Genomic DNA, 22,158 nt, shown 5'->3' on the forward strand with positions numbered 1-22,158 from the left:
CCTACCTAAGGAGACAAAAGACCTGTATGCAGAAAACTATAAGACCCCAATGAAAGAAATTAAAGATGATACAAATAGATGCAGAGATATACCATGTTCTTGGAATGGAAGAATCAACATTGTGAAAATGACTCTACTACCCAAAGCAATCTACACATTCAATGCAATCCCTATCAAACTACCACTGGAATTTTTCACAGAACTAGAAGAAAAAATTTCACAATTTGTATGGAAACACAAAAGACCCCGAATAGCCAAAGCAATCTTGAGAAAGAAAAACGGAGGTGGAGGAATCAGACTCCCTGACTTCAGACTATACTACAAAGCTACAGTAATCAAGACAGTATGGTACTGGCACAAAAACATAAATATAGATCAATGGAACAGGATAGAAAGCCCAGAGATAAACCCATGCACACATGGTCACCTTATCTTTGATAAAGGAGGCAGGAATGTACAGTGGAGAAAACACAGCCTCTTCAATAAGTGGTGCTGGGAAAACTGGACAGCTACATGGAAAAGAATGAAATTAGAACACTCCCTAATACCATATACAAAAATAAAATCAAAATGGATTAAAGACCTAAATGTAAGGCCAGACACTATCAAACTCTTAGAGGAAAACATAGGCAGAACACTCTATGACATAAATCACAGCAAGATCCTTTTTGACCCACCTCCTAGAGAAATGAAAATAAAAACAAAAATAAACAAATGGGACCGAATGAAACTTAAAAGCTTTTGCACAGCAAAGGAAACCGTAAACAAGACGAAAAGACAACCCTCAGAATGGGAGGAAATATTTGCAAATGAAGCAACTGACAAAGGATTAATCTCCAAAATTTACAAGCAGCTCAATATCAAAAAGACAAACAACCCAATCCAAAAATGGGCAGAAGACCTAAATAGACATTTCTCCAAAGAAGATATACAGATTGCCAACAAACACATGAAAGAATGCTCAACATCACTAATCATTAGAGAAATGCAAATCAAAACTACAATGAGGTATCATCTCACACCAGTCAGAATGGCCATCAAAAAATCTAGAAACAGTAAAGGCTGGAGAGGGTGTGGAGAAAAGGGAACCCTCTTGCACTGTTGGTGGGAATGTAAATTGATACAGCCACTATGGAGATCAGTATGGAGGTTCCTTAAAAAACTAAAAATAGAACTACCATACAGCCCAGCAATCCCACTACTGGGCATACACCCTGAGAAAACCATAATTTAAAAAGAGTCATGTACCACAATGTTCACTGCAGCTCTATTTACAATAGCCAGGACATGGAAGCAAACTAAGTGTCCATCAGCAGATGAATGGATAAAGAAAATGTGGCACATATATACAATGGAATATTACTCAGACATAAAAAGAAAAGAAATTGAGCTATTTGTAATGAGGTGGATGGACCTAGGGTCTGTCATACAGAGTGAAGTAAGTCAGAAAGAGAAAAACAAATACTGTATGCTAATACATATATATGGAATCTAAAAAAAAAAATTGTCATGAAGAACCTGGGGGCAAGAGGGGACTAAAGACACAGACCTACTAGAGAATGGACTTGAGGCATGGACATATATACACTAACAAAGGTAAAATAGATAGCTAGTGGGAAGCAGCCGCATAGCATAGGGAGATCAGCCCCTAGAGGGGTGGGATAGGGAGGGTGGGAGGGAGGGAGACACAGAGGGAAGAGAGATGGGGATATATGTATATGTATAACTGATTCACTGTGTTATAAAGCAGAAACTAACACACCATTGTAAAGCAATTATACTCCAATAAAGATGTTAAAAGAAAAAAACATAGTGTGAATGTTGATTTAGGTGAGCTTTGGGGAGTTGATGGAGATTATGGGGTCTAAAGTCTAAAGACTAAAGATTATGGGGCCTAAAGTCTCAAGCTAGCACTTGACATCCCTACTTTCTGAGGGCCCCACACTGAGAAACACTATCAGAAAGTAGAAGTGGGAGGTGCCTTAGGTACACTGTCATTTTACAGAGTAAGACAATAAGGCACAGAGAGGTTAAGTGACCTCATCAGGGTCACATAGCTAGTTAATGCCATGTCTGGAACGTAACAAAGTATTCTGGTTCTCCATCCAGTTACAGGTTCACTAACCACTTGTTCCCGCTGGGGTGGGAGACTGCGGGAGGGGAGGGGGTGGGAGGAGGAAGTAGTGAGAATTGGAGGGAGCTGGGCCCATAACCCCAGAGGGTAGGGCAACAACAAACGTTTTGCCCTTGTGGAAAATGGAGTCAGCATTAGAATAGGGATGATTTTGGCTTGGAATTCAAATGGCCAAACAAATGCTATTAAAATTACGAATAGAATTAATCTTCTAAAGCAAGATGTCCTTCCTAGACAAAAAATATTACAAATACAAGACTTTGCTTCTATTTAATCCCAAGAGGATACAACCTCTATCGGAGCTCAAGTTTCAGATTTTCTTCCTAGTGACCACATCCTCACACTGGCTCTTGGCTGTTCCGGTCAGCTCGTGGTGCGGAAGTGGCGGTGGGCAGAGGGCCTGGGCGGCGGGACTGCGGCAGCGCGGGCGGCGAGGCGGCGAGACTGCGAGCGGGCGGGGGCACTGCAGCACCGCGGCCCTCGGGCGTCCGGGCAGCGGCCCGCTAGAGGGGGCGCTGTGGGCACCGCCAAGCGTCCTTTTGTCAGCGCACAGGGCCGAGAGAGCTCTCATTTCCTCCTAGCCTCGTGCTGGAAATGGATTTAATTCTGACATCAGGGCTGTAAGGGGCGAGCGGGAACGAAAGCCTTTTGTCAAGGAGTAGCAGTCTCTGTTGTCTGTAATTACCACTGACGCGGAGAAGCTGCGTTGCTGGTGGAATTCTAGGCAGCTCTGGCAAGTGCGGGGCTGCAGGATGGGTAGAAAACATTGCTCTGCCGATTAGCTGGGTGCATTTATCAAGCAGATCCCCCAAAGAAAAACCAACCAACAAAACAAACCCCCAACAACCCGCAGCGGAAGACCAGAGATGGATAAGATGCCTTGCAGGAGGTAAGCCCGTCTTGGGAATGGGCGCCATGGGCTGGCCTTGGTTTTGTTTATTTTAAGCGAATTTGAGACCCCCCTACAGCATCCTTCTACCGAACGGGAGCTGGTTGGTCCAGATCGGTGAGCGTCTGTTAGTGAGTGCGTCTGCGAGGCAGCCCTTCCCCTCGTCTGTGCTTTATGCCTAAAGGTTTCTGTTGCTGATGTAACATTGGAGGTTCTTTGGAAAGCGGGCTGCCAAGCGCTGGCCTCTGCCTGGGGAAGATCGAACCCACCCGCCCCGAGCGCAGCGCCTCACAGGTGGGGCTTTCTTCTCGGTCCGGGCTGGCTGGCGGGCGGCAAGCCTCGCCTCGCGGAGCCGCCCCTCCCTTCCCTCCGCGCTCCGCCGCCGCCCTCCCGGGGAGCCACGGGACCCGCTCGGCAGGGCTGGGCGCGCTCCCCGGGCCTCGCCGTCGCCGTGGCGCCGCCGCAGCTGCGGGGCTAGCAGGTGCGGCGTCGGCAGCAGCTTGCCTTGGGAGGAGGGCCGCTGGCACGTGAGCGGACCCCAGTGGGTTTGAATTTTTATGCGACTCCACCACTTTGGAGGGAAAAAAGGCCACTGTCCCCGAGGAGATCGGGCCAGGCTGTTCATCTCTTAGATTTCGTCTTCCCTCCCCTCTCTTCCCTTGTCTCCCCTCCCCTCCTGCACCCGGGAGGAGGCCACGCACCACCCGCGAGGCGGGGGGCCATCGTCTGCTTGTTTTGAAATCGCGACCACAGCCTGTCTACCTGGCGTTGGGGGGAAGGGAGGGGCAGACTGCTTTAGGATGCTGATCGGGCGCTCGGGTCTAGCCTATTGTCTTGCCTTTTCTCCCCCTTTCTTTTCTTCTCTAATCTCCACCCCCTCACAAAAAAAGAAAGAAAAAAAAGAAAAGAAAAAAGCGGGTGGGTGGGGAGAGAGAGAGAAAGAGAGACAGAGACAGAGAGAGATAAGAAAAGAAAGGGGGGGAAGCCCCCAAGCCCACACCCTATCCAATTCTTTTGAAAATTGTCCTTTATCTTTGACACATGATTATTACCCGTCTGTTTCTTTACGTCTACTCCTCCCTCCTCTTGCAGTTTGTCGGCTAAGATTCAACTGACTCAAATGAGCCTTATTAATACTAGAAATCAAATCTCAGTTTCCTAAAGGGACGTTTTGTGCTTTCTGACTAACCCCAAATAAAGGGTTTCCGGCGTCCTGGCAGGAGCAAAGGGTGGGGAAGGTGGACTCCCGCCTCTCACATCTAGGGTGTGGATCTGGTGGAGATACGGGAGATGTTGAACTTGTGCAGTGAGGTATGTCCTCGTTAATGGGATTTAAAAATGATGTTGTATTTTAAGGGAAAAATAGTTGGTAACATTTGAAGTGAAAGTGCTTTAAATTTTAAATGAGTATAACCAGGGAGGAGAGCTGTGAAGTTTCAGACTTGCAAGTCACTGTTATATGAAGAGTATATGTTACAGATTTAAAAAGGGGCTAGGCCATTTAATATATCTACTTTATAACGTTCGACCTTCATTCTGCCTGTGGACCAAGATCTTGCTCAGAACCACCCCCCACTTACCTTCACTCCCCACCCCCCCACCCCTAGAAGGACACAGTAAAAGCAAACTTTTCATTATTAGTATGATGTCAATACCTCTTTGATCCAAAATCCATACCATTTTTGTAGCAAGCCCTATGCTCTTTCTTGTCCACCCAATTGTCTCGCCTGATTAGAAATGTGCTTGTCACATACAAAATATACAACACTGCCAGAAATGATGCACTGCATGTGGTTTCTAGGTTTGAGTTCAATTTACTTTAAATATCAATATGTTGTCAGGGCAGAGACCATGTCTGTCTGCTTCACCCCTTTGTTCCCAGCACCTCTCACAGCTATTCTTAAGAGTTTACAGGTGATCAAGTGTGTTTGTTGGCAGAGGGTTTAGGGTTAAGATTTTAAATACATATAAAAAAGACTCTGATAAATATATTTATCACCTACCATGTTCTACAAGGGATTTAAGACAGTTTACAGGGATTCATAAAATATAGCAAGGCAGACTAACTTAGAAGTAGATGGGAAGAAAAAGAAAACGAAAGGTAAAGACATAAACTTGTATTAAGAATGAGGCTAATGCAAAAATACAAACATATGAAAGGCAAACAAATCCAGCTCTAAACTTTCTAGCAGTTCATACAAAAAGGGAAATTGACCAGCCTATGGTTCATATGCTTTATTTATTCACTGACTCATTCACTCACTTGTTCACTCAAGAAACATTCACTGAGGACCTACTCTGCACAGATTCTGTGAGAGGTGCTGGGAACAAAGGGGTGAAGCAGACAGACATGGTCTCTGCCCTGACAACACTTACAGCCGAATGCAAGAAACGGACAATCACGAAGAAATCTCGAAAATGAGTATCTGATTACAAGTTGTGATAAAAGCTGTGCAGGAGCTCATGCAGCTCATTATCAAAAAACAAACAACACAATCCAAAAATGGGCAGAAGACCTAAATAGACATTTCTCCAAAGAAGATATACAGATTGCCAAAAAACACATGAAAGAATGCTCAACGTCACTAATCATTAGAGAAATGCAAATCAAACTACAATGAGGTATCACCTCACACCAGTCAGAATGGCCATCATCAAAAAATCTACAAACAGTAAGTGCTGGAGAGGGTGTGGAGAAAAGGGAACCCTCTTGCACTGTTGGTGGGAATGTAAACTGATACAGCCACTATGGAGAACAGTATGGAGTTTCCTTAAAAAACTAAAAATAGAACTACCATACGACCGAGCAATCCCACTCCTGGGCATATACCCTGAGAAAACCATAATTCAAAGAGTCATGTACCACAATGTTCATTGCAGCTCTATTTACAATAGCCAGGGCATGGAAGCAACCTAAGTGTCCATCAACAGATGAATGGATAAAGAAAATGTGGCACATATATACAATGGAATATTACTGAGCCATAAAAAGAAACGAAATTGAGTTATTTGTAGTGAGGTGGATGGACCTAGAGTCTGTCATACAGAGTGAAGTAAGTCAGAAAGAGAAAAAAAGTGCCGTATGCTAACACATATATGTGGAATCTAAAAAAAAGAAAATGGTTATGAAGAACCTAGGGGCAGGACAGGAATAAAGATGCATACGTAGAGAATGGACTTGAGGACACGGGGAGGGGGAAGGGTAAGCTGGGACAAAGTGAGAGAGTGGCATGGACTTCTATACACTACCAAATGTAAAATAGATAGCTAGTGGGAAGCAGCCGCATAGCACAGGGAGATCAGCTCAGTGCTTTGTGACCACCTAGAGGGGTGGGGTAGGGAGGGTAGGAGGGAGATGCAAGAGGGAGGAGATATGGGGATATATGTATCTGTATAGCTGATTCACTTTGTTATAAAGCAGAAACTAACACACCATTGTAAAGCAATTATACTCCAGTAAAGATGTTTAAAAAAAAAGCTGCACAGGAAAAGCAGGAAACACAAAATGTCACGTGTCTAGACATAAAAACATGAAATAAAAACTTCTTTAGAGAAGCACAACAATTCTTGATTCTAAGAGCAGAAAGGAACTTTTTTCAGATATGATTGAAAATCATATTCCAGTGTTTGGAAAGATGTCCTAAATCATGCCCTCATCAGACACATGGGTTTCACTCAGCCTTTTTTAGAGTGTCCCTTAGTGTGAGGGATCCTGCTATTACCCCACACGTCTCTTGGACCCCTGGGGTTCTGAGAATATATGTACTTTGAGAGGTCTGTGTATTCCCGAAAATTCAGTGGTTTTATTTCATTGATAATCTTCAATAATAAATATTAAAACCATGTTCTGGATCATTTTGATGGCAACCCCCAAAGCAATGCTGGGGCCTCTGTTTGCCTCTGTAACTTCCCATGTGGGCCAGGAGCAGGCCTGGTGGCTGGGGCCACAGCACAGATGAGGGGGAGGGGAGTTTAAATCGAGACACATGGGGAGAGTGGTGAGTCCACCCAGGTCACAGGCTCGCCAGACTCAAAAAAGAACAGCATCTGGTGACCGCTGCTATACAGTCAAGGAATGAAGCTCTTGGTCCAGCTCCACCTTTGTATGGACCAAGTTGCAGCAATTTATTAGCAGCAGGTGTTGTAGTAAAAGCTCAATGGAAAAGTTGCTTTTGCTGGTTTTAGAATAATTGGATTAGATCTCCATTTAGTGCAGATTTAGCAACCTCCCAATAAGTACCTTATGTCCAAAGCAATGAGACAGGCAATTTGGTGTAATGGTTAAGTGGAGCCAGACTGCCTGGCTGCAAATCCATTTTTCCACTTACTAGCTGTGAGACTTTGGGCAAGTTACTCAACCTCTCTGTTGCTATGATAATATGTGGATAAATATGCATTATTGATTTCATAGTAAGATTGTGAGGATTACAGGTATTACATGTGAAATACTTGGAGCATGTCTATGTTCAATAAATGTTAGCAATTAATAGTATTTTTATTAGTGTGAAATGGCACTTCATTTATGTAGGTACCCAAAGATGGTTTGATATCAGCATTTTAAATTATGATATCTGAATTATCTTCAAGTAGCAAACATTTTTGAGGTTATTAATATTGTTTTGCATTGTTTATGTATTGTTTGCATTAATATGTTGAAGTAAAAAATTCAGATAATGGTAATATGTAGTAACTAGACCTGCAGCTACATCTTTCTATTGTTAAACCCAAATGGTATTTTAGTTTCAGCAAAACAATATTATCTGTTGCAGTAAATTAATTTTATTAACTTGACCTTTTAAAGTTGGATAGTTGTATTTATTTGCACATTTGTTTGGCATTCTAGTTTTATAAAAGTTATAAAGTGTAAGTATTTGAACTGGTCTTTATGAGTGTACATACTTAAGTTATATTTTAATAAAAGTGACTTAGGTCAACCCTCGGTCCATGAGATAATTTTTTTCCTTCAAAAGGGATTTCTATATAGTTCAAGCATTTTGAGCTATATAATTCAAGAATTTTGACAGACCCAGTATTCTTGGAATAGAATTTTGAATCTCTAGAAGAGAGATTGCAGCCCCAAATTTGACTCTATATACCTTAACTGCCATAGATTTAGTCTGAAAGAATTTTAAGGCAGTAATAACAAACTTGCCTCTGTCTTCAACAACAATAGCAAAATCCCCTGGACTCAAAGAATGGCGAGCTTCCAGCAAAAATTCATCCTGGTCTATCTTCCCGGATAAGCTACAAATGAAAGGTTTGCCAATGTTATTGAAAGAAGTGAAAAGAAAGCCTATTCTCTGTGGAGTACAACGTTTGATTGTATGGGCTAAAACAAGTTTACTGATTATATTGTTCAAATCTGTTTTAAAATTTTCTTTGTACCTAGGTGATCTGTCAGAGATTACAAGAAGTGTGTTAGTCTCCCACTATAATCATATTTTTGATTGCTTTCCTTTTGATATACACTTATCATAGACATATGTATGTATATAGACACACACACACACACACACACAGAGTTATTTGATGGTGTGTTACTTAGGACCTGGTTGCCCAGGACTGGTGAGTTTCCTGAGATGGGGGGCTTTCAATGCTAAAATTGGGACAGTGCCAGGCAAAGGAAGACAGATCTATTTTAGTTTTAGAGAACAGCAAGAGAACGGACAATAGGCTCATATTCTTTAAGAAGAAGATATGGTACAAATGGCGTCAACCAACAACAGCCAGCCCATGATTCAATAAGTAACTCTCCTGGGAAGAGGCAGGTGTATTCTCCCAGTTGAGACCTAGAATAATCCTTAAGCTCCAGGCCTGAAAGTCCTAGAAGGGCTGTGATGTGGTTGGGGAGAGGGTGGGTGTATAAATCAAAAGGCTCTAGGAACTCTTTCAGCCCCTTCCACCTTGAGTGCCTGGACCCAGTCTTGACATGTGCCCAGGGAGCCCCCAGTAAAGCTTCAAACCAGGTTGGTTCAAGTCAACCCAACAGTTGTGGCTAAAAACAAAGATACATAAGTATATAAATAAATGCCACTTGGCCCATCAGTAAATATCCCTAACATACTTGATCTGACCCAGGACCTCAACCCTCAAACAACCCAAGCAGGACCTGCAGGTTAGGGAGTTTAGGATGTGGTAGCCAGAAAACAAATTTCAATGCTCTATACAATATTTAGAATGGTCTTCCCCGGGCCCAGCCTTGAAGTAGCTGGAAAGAACTTATCAAACCAAGAAGCAAATCCCTCTGGCTTCTGTAAATGGCAGCACTAAGGACCATTGGACACTCTCCACCCCATCCCCCCACACAGACAGCTGATTGGACCAGGCATGAACCTGTGAGGACTTGGAACCTGAGGGCTGGTAACCATATTAGGCCAAACAGGGGAGGGTGTTAGGGTGAGAATAGATCATGGGTCATCCCCCTACTTCCCTCGCCAATTTAGAGAAGCCACTTGGCTCCCTTGAGGTGGCCACAGTGATTCCAGTTCTAGTAGCTTCCATGAAGTCCAGCTAGACCTTGGTCCCTGGGTTGATGAGGTTGCCCTCCATCCTGCTAGTCTAGTTTGCTTGGGCTCCTGTTTCAGACAACCATAATGTCCGGCTAGAACTCTGGCTTACTCCAGAGCTTCCCGCTTCTGTTCCCTACGTGGAGCCCAACCTCTCTCCATCCATCCACAGTGATCTTTCCCAAACAAAAATTGAATCTTGTCACTCCTCCCCCCTCAGGATAAAGCCCAAATTCGGTACCTATCTCTACTGCTTTACATCTCCTTCCTTGGAGACGTAGGATGGACCATCTTTCTGGACATTCCCCCTCTCCACAACAGACAAACTTAGCAAGCCTTATTAAAAAAAAAAAAGAAAAAAAATAACAACATTAGAAATGATATATGGAGTGAAGGGGAGAAGAAGAGATTTGAAATCATAAGAACACTATGCATTATTGTATCCTAACATGTGAAAGTCTTGATGAAATGGACAACTTCCACAGAAAATAGGAACTACCAATATTTACTCCAGAAATCGAATGTCATGTTCCTGGTTGGGAAGAATCGATGTTACAAAGATGTCGATTCCTCACAGATTCTACCGCGTGGATGGCAGTCTTCCTGGTAACCAGAAGTGATGCAGATTTGTTCCTATTTTTATATTCCTGCAGTAATATTCTGTGGAATCTTGAAAGGGGTAGTTAACTACATATGCTCAATTGTGAATCATTTTATTGAAGGGAAAGCCAATACATGTGCATTTAAATGTCATTTATAGATTGTTTTTCTCTAAGAACAAATGAAGTTATTAAATTTTGAAATGCATGGGGGCTTTATGGAGACAGAATTTCATTTAACGGACATGATTTTCCACCCAAATTATTTTATTGAGTATGAATTTCATCGTGTTTGCTTTCTTTACTCTGCATGGCGCCGATATAAGGATCTCTTGGCTTTTATTTGTAAAAATCTATGGTGAAAAGACACTGGAAAAGTGAGGGCAGGTTCAGTTCTTTCCACCTTTACTTGTGTCAGGTGGCAGAGCGTCTGTCCTGGTTGTCTCAGCATTCCTTTATTTAGAATTTATTCTTCTTCCCTCTTCGCACCACCTTTCTCTTAGATCCTTCCAACACCCTCATTTGTGTCCTAAATTAGCTACATCTGTTACCATAGTTATGCAGCATCCAGCTTAACCCATTCCATCCTTGTTCCGACCGTATATTGCATAAGACTTCCTTTATTGTATTTCATAAAACATACCATTATTTTTTCTTCTTCATCACCTGTCCCCCAATTTTTATTGTTTTTAAGGCAACACATGTGTATAGTTAAGAAATCAAATAGGACTGAAGGGCTTCTAACAGAAAGCAACAATCCCTGCCCTGCCCCAAATGCTTTCTCCACAGGCGAACCAATTTTAGCTGTGTTTTCCATTCTGCTATAGTTACTTCTGTATCTCAAAATAATATGTGTGTACTGCTGTTTCTGAATTTATCGACTTTGATCATCATCTAGTGACTTTCTGCCATGAAAGTCAAGGATGTAGTTTATTTACACCACACCTACATCCCTTCACTGCCTTCTGGTCATCCCTGCCACACCAGACAATGCATTTATTAAAACCAGATTTCTCATTCCACGGACTGTTGGTTGGGTCACTTGACTCTACTCTGTAAGATAAGGCTATATCATCACCTCTCCTTGCCTGCTTCCTCCTTCCCTCTAGCTGTACATTTACTTTTGCATTATCAAAATTGATAACATATTCGTTCTGTTCCATTGCCATAGTTGGTTTCTATGATTTGTCTATAAGGTAATTCTAAATGATGGAAACTCTTAATGTGCTCATTATCCAACTGGGTTGCTGTTTTTCACTGTTCATGATAAGTAATATGCTAGGATTTCATATCCTTCTCAGGGGCTCCAATATCTCAACCTGTGGACCACTCAGTGGAAAATGCTTCCAGGGTGAAGTTCAAATGGATTCTGTTGCTCTGAGGGCACCGGCACCATCAGAGCTGCTCTAGTTTGCCCCTGCAGTACACACAGTTTCTCTAAGAAGACTCACCCAGAAGTCAAGTTGATAAATTCAGAAACAGCAGTATATATATACTGCTTTGAGATACAGAGGTAACTACAGCTGTCTGCCTGGCTGTGAACCACTGTGTTCTGCGGGTGGGAGAGGGGGTGGGCAGGGTCCACTGCTCTGTATAGAGACTGCAATTTGTGCCCTTGTGTTCAATCTCTTTTGAATTCCTCCCCTCCATAACACCTGCCATCTCGGAGTCCAGGACATTTTTAGGGCTCTGCCAGACAGATCATCTGCCTCCATGGTTCCAACATCCTCTGCCTGAAATCTAGGCTGAAGCTTCTTTTGCTTTCAACCATTAGTCACCAGGTCTCCATCTGCTTTTTGTCCTCCAGAAACTTGTTGAAATCTCTTCTCTGTTAATGATCTGCTTTTACTTTGTCATTGTGGGATTATGTATTTTTATTCCCTGATCCATTTAATGGAGTCTAAGAAGAGAGAAAAACATAGGGATAGGTGGGATTAGGCCCACCATCTTGAATTAGAAGCCAAGGTATTAATTTTCAATCAAGCCATGCATAATAGTGATAAAAACAAACTATTGGCATGATTTAAATTCAAACACGGGTGAGGTTTGCTTTTCTCTGTTATGAAAATGCTTTCAAATAGGTGCAGCACCTATCAACTCAATTCCAATATGTTCTCCCATCTAGAATAGTCCAGAAACACTGAAGCATTTTTCTACCCCTACTCAACGATGATTAACTTTTAGTTTACATACAATTCTAATGAGCTCAGTTGTCTCTCTTTAGACACTCCAGAAAAGTAGAAATGGCAAATTAGAAGAGTTTGGCTAATAGTCTAAAAGAGATTGGGATAAAAATGAAAATGAAGAGAAGATGAAAAGTTCTCCTAGGAACCGGGGTCACACTTTTTGCCCGAGTGCTATGGAAGATCATTTGTCAGAGTTGACAGTTAGACCTAGAAAGTAAGGAACTCACAGAGAAAGTAAGTGAACTAACAGATTGTATCCTCACAGGGGAGGGGCTGCTGGGTGAGAAGAAAGGATTTGTGGGTGCCAGCATTTCTTTGTTCAGAAAGTAAATCTGGAGTTACGATGCACAAGAAATTGCAGTTGTCTCTATGTTTTCATCTAATTTGGAGATTATTGCTTCATTTTTCAGTCTTAGCAATGATCATTAAGACTGAAAACAGTTTTGGGGATCCTGCTTTATATATCTTAACTCTGTTAAACTTACAGGTCATGAAACTGTTAGCAGCTTTGAAGCCACTTTTTGTTATATTTACTTCTGAACTGAAGCTATATCAAGTTAAGGCTGTCAAGGAATTAAAATCTCCTTTTCAAAGTCTATCATACTTAGGGAAGAAATGATACAATGTCTAGGATTTGTCTCAAAAGAATCTTTTTCTTATTGGGGGATGAGTGGGGTTGCAGGTGAACTAAAATAGCCCATGAGTTAAAAATTGTTGAGGCTGAGTGTTATCTATCACCTAAAGTGGCACTTTTAGAGTGAAAGGAGGTGCTATTAATTATTACTTGGGAACCGGAAGCATATACTGGACTCTCTTGGGCAAACTGCAGTCTAATCTGAAGCTAGGTGATGGGTGCTTGGGGTTCCTTATGGTGTGCCCTTTAATTTTGTATATTTTCAACATTTTTCATAATTAAAGAATGTCTACTGTTTTGTACTCTTTGCTACTTTATTAGAATTGGAGGCTTTCATCTTAACCATGATGTTAACCATTAGGCAACTTCAAACACAAAATGAAAATAGCTGGAGAATACTGTTAAATGACAATTCTATTAAGTTGACTTATAATAGTGGGACAAAAATCCATAAATTCTGCAACTGGGACACCCAGAAGGCAATACTTAATTAAGCTAACAATGTTCTAAAGCAGATCTATAGCTTTATAGATGTTGTTGTTATGTAAGGGAGCTTTGTTTTTATTGCTGTGAATTGGGTTCACCAGGATTTTACGGATGGGTGGCTGCAGCCCCAGAAAGGTCAAGTCCGTTGGGAAATGAACAGGGACAAGAAAGAGGGGATTTGAATTGCAGAGCAAGTCCACAAGCTGATCTGTAACTATCTTGGTGTCTCTCCTATTTGAGATTCTCCATTACCTTTTACCTGCTAAAATAGTCTTTCAAAGTTACTGAGATTTTGAGAAGAAAGTCTCCATTCTTGCTTTATAATCTCCATTGTACACACTGTACACCACTACCATAGGATCAGAAACCAGTTCTTTAAAAATGATTTTTTCTGGTGCTGTTTGTATTGCTGGTATTATTTACTATTGTGTCCCCCAGTATCATACAGACGGTCACATTTTAATTTGTTTACTTGTGCTTTTTTTAAAAAAGTCAAGCTTATTAAGATAATATGTTATATATGATGTTATATGCTATATATAGTAAAATTCACCTTCCTTAGATGTATAGTTCTATGAATTTTTTAAAATTAATTAATTTATTTATTTTTGGCTGCATTGGGCCTTCGTTGCTGTGCGCGGGCTGTCTCTACTTGTGGTGGGCGGGGGCTACTCTTTGTTGCGGTGCATGGGCTTCTCATTGCGGTGGCTTCTCTTGTTGTGGGGCACAGGCTGTAGGTGCACAGGCTTCAGTAGTTGTGGCATGTGGGCTCAGTAGTTGTGGCTCACAGGTTGTAGAGCACAGGCTCAATAGTTGTGGTGCATGGGCTTAGTTGCTCCGTGGCATGTGGGATCTTCCCGGTCCAGGGCTCGAACCCGTGTCCCCTGCATTGGCAGGCGGATTCTTAACCACTGTGCCACCAGGGAAGTCCAGTCCTATGAATTTGACAAATATATACAGTCATGTAACCACCACCACAATCAAAGTAGAAAAAGGGCCCTCATGCCCCTTTGTAGTGAATCTTCTCCCTCCACCCACAGCCCCTGACAACCACCCATCTGTTTTTGGTTTTGCCTTTTCCAGAATGTCATAAAAATGGGATCATACAGTGTAGCTTTTTGTGTCTGACTTCTTTCACTTTGCCTAATGTTTCTGAGATTCAACCATGTTGTTACAATATTAATAGTCCCTCCTTTGTGTATATTCCTTTGGATGGCTGTACCACAATTTGTTTAGCCATTCACTCACTAAAGGGCATTTGGGTTGTTTTCAGTTTTTGATGACTGTGAATAAAGCCACTATATATATATTGGCCTACAGGTGTTCGTATAAACACAAGATTTCAGTTCTCTTGGGTAAATCCCTAGGAGTGGGATTCCAGTGTGGTAAGTGTATGCTTAACTTTATAAGAAATTGCCAAACGGTTTCAAAATGACGGTACCATTTTGCATTCCCACCAGCAATGTATGAGAGTTCTCTTTGTTCTGTACTTGGTATTGTTAGTTGTTGTTGTTTAAATTTTATCCATCATAAGTGTGGGGTAGTATCTCATGGTGTGTGTTTCTTTTTTCTTTTTTCTTTTTTTTTTAGCGGTACGCGGGCCTCTCACTGTTGTGGCCTCTGCCGTTGCGGAGCACAGGCTCCGGACGCGCAGGCTCAGCGGCCATGGCTCACGGGCCCAGCCGCTCCGCGGCATGTGGGATCTTCCTAGACCGGGGCACGAACCCGTGTCCCCTGCATCGGCAGGCGGACTCTCAACCACTGCGCCACCAGGGAAGCCCCTCATTGTGTTTTTTTTTTTTCTTTTTGCGGTATGTGGGCCTCTCACTGCTGTGGCCTCTCCCGTTGCGGAGCACAGGCTCCAGACGCGCAGGCCCAGCGGCCATGGCTCACGGGCCCAGCCGCTCCGCGGCATATGGGATCCTCCCAGACCGGGGCACGAACCCGTATCCCCTGCATCGGTAGGCGGACTCTCAACCACCGCGCCACCAGGGAGGCCCCCTCATTGTGTTTTTAATTTGCATTTACCTAATGATCAATGCCAGTGAGCATCTTTTCATTTGCTTAAATGCCACAGTGTCTCTTTTTTGTTGTTTCTTGTCTTTTAAATGTCAGGAAGCCTCTGCCATTCTAAGGTAAACAGGGAACGGATTTTTCCTTAGTCTCAAAGGGGGAGCAGAAGCATAACAGGGGGAGTGGAATGGGAGACTGGGGGAGAGTTGCTGAGAGGAAGGTGATGTCAGGGGGCTGATTTCAGGACCTGGGTACTTGATCCTTCCCTCCTGCACAGGCTGCTTCTGGAGCTCTTCTCTGGAGGATGTTGTGGTGTGTATGAGGGGCTGCTCCCTTAGGGAGGGAGAGAGGAAGGGCGGAAGACAGCTTTAATATTGATTCCATTTTTTAAATTTGCTTACTCCAAGTTCTGGTCTTTATAATTTTAGTCAGTAAATACCTCCTTATTTTATTTTATTTTTTAAAGAGGAGTTGTTTTGATGGTAGAGTAGAGGGATAGTAATTTTATTTATTTATTTACTTATTTGTTTATTTTGGCCATGCTGCACAGCATGCAGGATCTTAGTTCCCTGACCAGGGGTCGAACCTGGGCCCTTGGCAGTGAGAGCCCAGAGTCCTAACTACTGGACCGCCAGGGAATTCCCCAATACCTCTTTAAAATAGATATATTTGGCCCAGATAGCAGCCCTACTGTTAATTTGGGGAGGGGCATGAAGGGAGGGGAAAAAAGGTTAAATAAAAGATGTTCAAGAAAATGTATATTTTAATTTGATTGACATAGGGACTTGAAGAGATATTTGTATACCCATGTTCATAGCAGCATGATTCACATTAGCTAAAACAAGGAAGCAACCCAAGTGTCCATCTATGGACAAGGAAAATGTGGTATATACATACAATGGAATAATATTCAGCCTTAAAAAGAAGGAAATTCTAACATATACTACAACATGGATGAAACTTGAGGACCTACACTAAGTAAAATAAGCCAATCAATCACAGAAAGACAAATACTGGATGACTCCATTTATCTGAAGTACTGAGAGTAGTCAAAATCATAGAGATGGAAAGTAGAATGGTGGTGGCTGGGAGCTGGGGTGGGGGGAATGGATGGTTATTATTTAATGGTTATAGTTTCAGTTTTTCAAGATGAAAAGAGTATGGAATGTATGGTAGTGATGGTTGAACAACATTATGAATATATTTAATACCATTGAACTGTACTCTTAAAAATGGCTAAGATGGTAAATTTTATGTTATGTGTATTCTACCATAACATTTTTACTGTGATTGAGGTATACTAGCAGCAATGAGTGATTTATTACAGTTGTAGGTAGGTTTGCGTGGTTTAACTACGAATATCAGTCAGTCAGTTGACAAGGATTTACTGAACACCCTCTATGCGCAGCTACTGTTCCAGGTGTTGGGAATGCCAGGGCAAACGAGGAGGTCACCCTCTAGGAAGAAGAGAAAGATGCTAAACATGAAAACAAATGAATGGTATCAGTGCCAGGCACTGATACTTGTTATGCAGAAGATAAATTCAGGTAAGCAGAGAGTGACAAGAGGAGGCTGCTTTAGCCAGAGTGGTCAGGGGAGACCTCTCTGAGGAGGTGACACTGAGCTGACTCACGTGGGTTAGTGGGATTGGGTCGGAGAATGAGGTAGCATGGGCTGATTGCAAGCATTTCATTATGCTATTTGAGACGACACCATTGGCTGAGAGTGGGGGTAAGGAGGGTATGGGAGAGAATTGAGGAGAGGTGAGAAGGTGGGAAACGATCCTCTTGAAGAGTCAACACGGGGGAAAGGCAGGTTGCCTGGCAATGTTAAGAAATCATCTGAAAGGTGTGGAGGGAATTTTGAAATGAGTCCAGCCTGCACGGTTGTGTGCAAGGGTCAACTGCTCAGATGCACACTGGAAGCAAGGTCATGTAGGGTTTGACCAAAGGTGGGGCTCTGCAAGGTGAGAATAGTGGAGGACAGAGGGACAGAGGGGTTAGAGGTGTTTTGCCAAGTGGTTACCCAGCTGGAGTAGTTAAGTTAAGCTAGAAAAGAAGGGATGTGAAGGGTGGATTTTGGGGTGAGAAAGTGAGTAGGAGGGCTTGGAGACGCTGAATTCTTAGAGGAGGGATATCTGAGTAGGTGGGCTGGAAGGGCATGGTCAAGGAATAGGATGTGAACTTCAGATAGGGGAGGCGGTGATCTTGCTGGTGACAGCAAAATCTAGGGTATGTGCCCATGGGAGTGGGTGGCTGAGGCTGGATTGAAAGGAGAGATCACTGGCTCTAGAGGCCGAGAAAATGTGAGGTTGGGTGTTGGATGGATCCCTGCATGGATGTGGAGGCTGAAGTCAACATCATCAAGAATGAGTAAGGATAGTGATGGAGGGGAAGACGGTCAGCCAGGAAGGAGCTGAAGTCACCAGTGATCGAGACGAGTGACCAAGAGAGCGGTAGAGCCTAGCCCAAAGGAGGGGTGATGGGAAGTCCAGTTGGAGGGTGTGTACTCCCAAGGCAATGGGGTTTTTGAAACAGTGAAAATAGAGGTGGCTGTAGGGCGCGAGGAGGCCATGTACACTGCGTGCAGGTGCTGAGTGTGTGCTGTGAGTGCCGTGTGCTCCGGGGAAAGGCAGGCTTTAGATTTTTGATTTTGGGATCACAGAAAGGGGGTGTATGTAGCTGGATTAGTGGGTGCTGCAAAGAATTATGTGACTGTTCAATGAGTTTGGTTTCCAAGCAGGAAGGGCGGTAACCAAGGAGGCATTATTGACTTGGGGTTTGTTCAAAACTCAATGAAAGGCAATTCACAGTAGCTGGTGTTGTTTACCAAAGTACTAGTCTCATGAGGGATCTCCTAGCTCTTCTTGTGAATTGTGAGACGAGGAGGAAAAACTTCCTCCCTTGAAGCATCTCGTGTTCTCATGTCATTAATTCCTGTTTCACCCCCAGCCATAAAACTCAGGGAGGGGAGAGAAGGCATCTGTCCTTTTGTCTCACCGTCTTGCTGTGGCTCTGCAATGACTCCTTGTCTAGCCTTGCTCTGCTGATGGTGACTTTTAACGTAATAAAATGCTTGCGAGAATAATGAGAATGGATGGAGAAGATGCACTTTCTCATAATTTGTGGCTCATGCATTAGGGTAGGACGTTTTTGGAGGAATGAAGCATGTTATGGGAGAGTGTGGGTTTTCTTAAACGTATAACCAAAAATCTCAAAAAAAACGCCCCGACTACCTGGCAATCCTGAGGCACTTACTTACTACTCTCCAAAGTGACTACTTCACTCCTCCTTTCTCTAAATCTCCTTCTCTCCCCACCCCACCCACCTTGCTAGGTGCCTCTGAGTTCATTGAGAAACAGAAGCAATGAGCTGAGTTCTTCTTCTGTCAGAGGCTGTCCTTCCTTCTGGGTTCTGGGCCCCTTTCCTCTCACCTCAAAACACTACTCCAGCAGCTGATCTTTCCCTTTTCTGAATCATCGCCTTCCCTCTCTGCCTCTCTCAATTACAATATTCCCCTTGGTAGTCATGCATGCTCTAGTCTCTCCTACGTAAGCATCTCAACTGCTACCCCATTTCTCTCTTTATGTGCTCAGCAAAACTTGCAAGAGTTGCCTTTGCTCCCTGTCCCCCTTCTTCTTCCTCACTGTCTGCACTTGGGGTTCTGTCCTCTCTATACCACTGAGATTGCTCTTGTCAAGGTCATCAATGACCTCCACGTTGCCAAATCTAATAGCCTCTACCCTGTTCTTATCTTACCTGACCCATCAGCAGCATTCAACACAGTTGAACACTTCTTGAAACATTCTATTTTCTGGCCTTCTGGAACCTTTTACTCTCCTGGATTTCCCTTAGCTTCACTGGCTGTTCCTCCTCATCCTCTGTGTGGTTCCCCTCATCCCTACCAGACCTCTAAATGTGGGAGAGCCCCACGGCTCTACCCGGGGCCACCTAGTCTCCTTACAGACTCTCCCTAAGAGAGCTCATCCAGGCCTTAGCTTCAGACTCTGTTTAAATGCTGATGACTTCGAAGTCTCTCTCTCACCAGAACTCTAGCTTAGTGCTTCTCAAACTTTAATGTGCATACTGACCACCTGGGGATCTTGTTAAAATGCAGATTCTGATTTCATTCATCTGGGGCCTAAGATTCTGCATTTTCAACAAGCTGCCAAGTGATGCTGGTGCTGCTGGTCTTGGGATCTTACTTTGAGTGGTGAGCCTGCAGACTTGTAATCCCAAAGACCTCCTTGACATTTCCACACGGATGTCTTACAGGCATCTCAGACCAAACCTCACATGACCCTGTTATAGTTCCTGAGATCTTTCCTCAAACCCACTTTTCTCTGCATTACATCATCCTCCCAGTTGCTCATGCCAAAAATCTTGGAATTGTCCTTGGTTTCTCTCTTTCCTTCACTTTCTTGTCTAATCCATCAGAAACTTCCATTGGTTCAATTCTCTAAAGCATATCCCAAATCGCTCCACTTGGCTCCATAATAACAGTAGTAACTGGCATTTATTGAGTACATTCTTCATGTCAGACTATATTAATGATTGCTATAGACTGAATGTTTACATCTCCCCAATATTCATATGTTGAAACCCAATCCCTAATGTGATGGTGTTTGGAGGTGGGACCTTTAGGAGGTGATTAGGTCAAGTGGGCAGATCCCTCATGAACGGGGATTAGTGCTCTTATAAAATAGACCTCAGAGAGACTCTTGAGAGCTCTCTTGCCTCTTCTTCCATATGAGGGCACAGCAAGAAGACAGCTCTCTATGAACCAGGACATGGACCCTCATCAGACACGGAATCTGCCGGTGATGTGATCTTGGACTTCCCAGCTTCCAGAACTGTGAGGAATAAATTTCTGCTGTTTACAAGCCACCCAGTCTAGGGTATTTTGTTATAGCAGCCCAAGTAGACTAAGACAATGCTATACATTTATACTTAAATGTATTTAAATCTAGTTATCATGACAACACTATAAGGTAGATGGGATTATTAATTTCTTTTTTTTTTTTTTTTTTTTTTTTGCGGTACGCGGGCCTCTCACTGTTGCGGCCTCTCCCGTTGTGGAGCACAGGCTCCGGACATGCAGGCTCAGTGGCCATGGCTCACAGGCCTAGCCGCTCCGTGACATGTGGGATCTTCCTGGACCAGGACATGAACCCGTGTCCCCTGCATCGGCAGGCGGACTCTCAACCACTGCGCCACCAGGGAAGCCCTTAATTTCATTTTTTGAATGAGAAAAACTTATAACTAGGTAACCCTACATAGACCTGCAGTTTATGACTTTGAAAAACTTAATTCATTATTTTGGCTTATTTTTCTCCTTTGCTGTCAATGTAAGAGTCAATAGTGCTGTTGATATAATTACATAATTAGGGAGACAGTGTCTTATTTTAAGGTGTCTGTGTCCTTGGTAAGCACAAATCACATTGCAAATGTCCACAGGCAAATGTCCAAAGTGTGTGTGTTACAGAATTTATAGTCTCTTTGGCGTCCTCAAACCATTTTTGACGAGGCCTATTTGCATTTAAAACATTTTTGTCTGATAATTACAATATCATGATGTACCTTACAAAGACATCGTATCTTGTGTGTCCTTGTGAAAAGCAGGGATTCTTTCATTTCTCATGACATCGCTGCATTTTCTGTAACCTGTGGGATACATTGAGAAAATGACCTTCAGGCTCCAAGATGTATTCTTTTCCTAAGCTTTCTGTGCATTGTTCAGTTTTGGGAGTATTGTGCTCTGTGTTGGTTATCACACTTACAATGTATGATGAAAAGTGGCTGGGGTTCAGGAAAAAACAAAATACATGGTCAAGTAGATGGAAAGTAGTTCAGATGAAGAAAGTCTGAAGGATCTTGGGTTGTTTGGATTAGGAAAGAGCAGGTGAAGTCACTATTTTGCTCTGTTGTTTATTTTTATTTTTTTTATTTTTTTTATTTTTATTTATTTATTTTTTTTTTGCGGTAGGCGGGCCTCTCACTGTTGTGGCCTCTCCCCTTGCAGAGCACAGGCTCCGGACGCGCAGGCTCAGCAGCCATGGCTCACGGGCCCAGCCGCTGTGCGGCACGTGGGATCCTCCCAGACCGGGGCACGAACCCGTGTCCCCTGCATCGGCAGGCGGACTCTCAACCACTGCGCCACCAGGGAAGCCCTCTGTTGTTTATTTTAAAGGAAATCTTTAGTAAACTTGTTCATAAAATAACAACATATTTTGTAATGTGAATAATTCATTTTGTAAGTGTGAGTTTCTTTTAAGGGTAGGAAAGGAAGACCCACATTCATTACCTAGCAATTTCTATTACATCTTTCTCTAAAGAATCAATATGCCAAGGCAAACATTACCCCAAACATAAAATTGCATTCCTTTCTCTAGTTCAGTTCAAAGAAATATCCTAGGAAGTAAGAATCTTATATACAAATGAACTCATCTGTCTTTATGTTTCTGAGTAACGTGTCAGATGTCACATACATGAAACGTTGCCACCGGAATTCCAGCCTGTCGAGGTGGAAAGGCCCTAGAGATCTTCCAGTCCACCCTTCCCGCCTCGCCCCACCCCACCCCGCCCCTAGTCATAGGTTCTGGCAAATGGAGCTGAGAAAAGACAAGGCACTGACCCAGGGTGTAGCTGTCCGTAATAACTGCAAATCCGGGGTCCTGACAAGCTGCTCTTCAGGGCATTTCTTTCTAAATGT

The 22,158-nt window shown here is 43.1% G+C and overlaps 1 protein-coding gene across 4 annotated transcripts in view; it reads left to right on the forward strand.

Annotated features, from left to right (window-relative positions):
* Positions 1 to 2,574: 2,574 nt before the first annotated feature.
* Positions 2,575 to 22,158, forward strand: part of ADD2 (adducin 2) — a 113,843-nt gene continuing 94,259 nt past the window's right edge. For 3 of the 4 annotated variants that reach the window (XM_081255060.1, XM_081255059.1, XM_081255062.1), the window contains exon 1: positions 2,575 to 3,023. The gene's annotated coding sequence lies outside the window, so the exon portion shown is untranslated. Of the gene's footprint in view, positions 3,024 to 3,255; positions 3,318 to 22,158 lie in introns of those variants that run through there. The other variant, XM_081255061.1, reaches the window with a different exon arrangement.

The sequence above is a fragment of the Mesoplodon bidens genome (genome assembly GCF_964165515.1).
Source record: "Mesoplodon bidens genome assembly, chromosome: 14".
NCBI lineage: Eukaryota > Metazoa > Chordata > Mammalia > Artiodactyla > Ziphiidae > Mesoplodon > Mesoplodon bidens.